Here is a 2500-nt window from a genome sequence, read left to right as displayed (position 1 = left end):
CTCTCTCTCTCTCTCTCTCTCTCTCTCTCTCTCTCTTTCGTTCGCTCGCTCGCTCTAATTTGAGTCAAAGTTACGTTCGACTTTTTCTTTATTTTCTTTGTTCTGTCTTTCTAGTTTCAATTAATCTCTCTCTCTCTCTCTTTCTCTCTCTCTCTCTCTCTCTCTCTCTCTCTCTCTCTCTCTCTCTCTCTCTCTCTCTCTCTCTCTCTCTCTCTCTCTCTCTCTCTCTCTCTCTCTCTCTCTCTCTCTCTCTCTCTCTCTCTCTCTTCCTCTTCCAATTTTCCTTCCTCCCCTCTTCCTGTTGACACTCTTTCCTCTTCCCTTCCTCCTCCTCCTCCTCCTCCTCCTCCTCCTCCTCCTCCTCCTCCTCCTCGCCTCTTCCTTCCTACCGTTCTCTTTCCTTTCTCTCCCTCTCCCCTTCCCGTGACAGCTAGTACGTGATGTGAGAGAGAGAGAGAGAGAGAGAGAGAGAGAGAGAGAGAGAGAGAGAGAGAGAGAGAGAGAGAGAGAGAGAGAGAGAGAGAGAGGGTTACCAATATTAGCATAATTGCCTGAGATTTTTTTCATAAATATCCCTTAAATCAAGCTCTCTCTCTCTCTCTCTCTCTCTCTCTCTCTCTCTCTCTCTCTCTCTCTCTCTCTCTCTCTCTCTCTCTCTCTCTTACGGCAGTTTAGTGAAGATAAATATTAATGAAAATAAATAAAATAAAAAATACATATAGAAATTTTGAGGGATAAGAAAGGAAGAGAAAATTAAAAGAAAGAAAAGAAAATGGAAACAAATAAATAAATAAATAAATAAATAAGTAAATAAATAACGAATAAATACGAAATAATGTAGAAAAGGAGAAAATAAAAATAAAGACAAGGATTAACGAACGAAGAGAAAAGCAACGAAGGAAATAGGGAAGGAAAACAAGTGAAGGAGAGAAACGAAAGAAAACGCGTCAAGGAAAGTACACAGAAAACGGGGAAAAAAAGAAAATATTAAAGAAAAGAAAAAAACATGAAACATATAAGAAAAATAAATAGAAACAAACAAACGAACGAAAACCAATAAAAAAAAACTAACATACATAAAAATAGAAAAAAAAATAAATAAAACAAACAAAACGATTACGATAAAAACAAATACAAGTACAAAAAAAAACAGAAAAAAATAGCAAAAATATTTAAAAAAAAATTGAAGAGAAACACAAAATAAATAAATAAATCGAAATAAGCGCATCATTAGTATAAACATAAGCACAACCAACACAAGCATCATGAATATAAAGCAAAATATAGATACAAAAAAAGTATAAGATTAAAAAGACAGTAGTGAAGATTATTATAAGGTTTTTCACATAGATATTCAACAAGTACAGGAATGTAAGACAATAGTGAAGATTAATATAAGAGTTTTTACATATATATTCAATAAGTTGAAGGTGTAAGACGAATATATACGGCGAATAGAAGGATCAGGTGTTAGTGACAGGTATACGGAGGAGTAAAAGACAGTAGTGAAGATTAATATAAGGGTTTTTATATATATATTCAACAAGTATATGATGTAAGGCGAATATAAGAAGAGTAAAAGGAACAGGTATGAGGAGAATGTATAAAAAGACAGTAAGGATTATTTTAAAGGTGAATTAAGGCGGGAATCTAAAAAGTATAAGGTATTAGGGGAGTATTAGCTAATTAAGACAGGTGTAAGGCAGGTGTGGAGAGACGTTCCCACCCAAGACTTGCCTCTCCCCTTTAATCTGTAAGTAATGCAGATACCACCACCATCACCACCGCCACCACCGCCACCGCTACCACCACCACCGCCACCGCTACCACCATCACCGCCACCACCACCATCACCACCGCCACAAAGGAAAGAATGAAAGAGAGGAAAGAAATAAAAGAATGAGAGAGAGAGAGAGAGAGAGAGAGAGAGAGAGAGAGAGAGAGAGAGAGAGAGAGAGAGAGAGAGAGAGAGAGAGAGAGAGAGAGAGAGAGAGAGAGAGAGAGAGAGGGGGGAAGTGATAATGATATGAAAGATTAGAGGAAAAGAAGAAAAGAGAGACGAGAAGAAAGAAATGAATGAAAGGGAGCAGAAAAGAAGAGGAAAAGAAAGAAAAGAAGAGGAGTAAGACAGGAAAGCAATGAAGAAATTAAAAAATAAGGAAAGAGGAAGAGAAGGAGAGAGAGAGAGAGAGAGAGAGAGAGAGAGAGAGAGAGAGAGAGAGAGAGAGAGAGAGAGAGAGAGAGGTACAACTTAAAATATAAAAAATAATATCATATCTTCCCCTCTCCCCTTCCCTCCTCCCCTTCCCTCCTCCCCTTCCCTCTCCCCTTCCCCTCTCCCAGATAGTGTCATAAGGGCCAAAATGTCTGCTGCTGCTTGCACTTCCTTTGTTTTCCTCATCTTTCTTCCTTTTTCTTCTTTCCTCTTCCTTTCCTCCGTCCTCTTTTGTTCCTTCCTTCTCTCTCTCTCTCTCTCTCTCTCTCTCTCTCTCTCTCTCTC

The 2500-nt window shown here is 38.2% G+C and overlaps 1 protein-coding gene across 6 annotated transcripts in view; it reads right to left on the bottom strand.

Moving 5' to 3' along the window:
• The window catches only part of LOC135094556 (protein kinase C, brain isozyme-like), a 146330-nt gene that overhangs the window by 93711 nt on the left and 50119 nt on the right, over nt 1–2500 (bottom strand). The window lies entirely within an intron of this gene.

Source organism: Scylla paramamosain, chromosome 46 (genome assembly GCF_035594125.1).
Source record: "Scylla paramamosain isolate STU-SP2022 chromosome 46, ASM3559412v1, whole genome shotgun sequence".
In the NCBI taxonomy this organism is placed as follows: Eukaryota; Metazoa; Arthropoda; class Malacostraca; order Decapoda; family Portunidae; genus Scylla; species Scylla paramamosain.
Note: the sequence above shows the minus strand (reverse complement) of the source record. Positions and strands in the feature narration are given on the sequence as shown.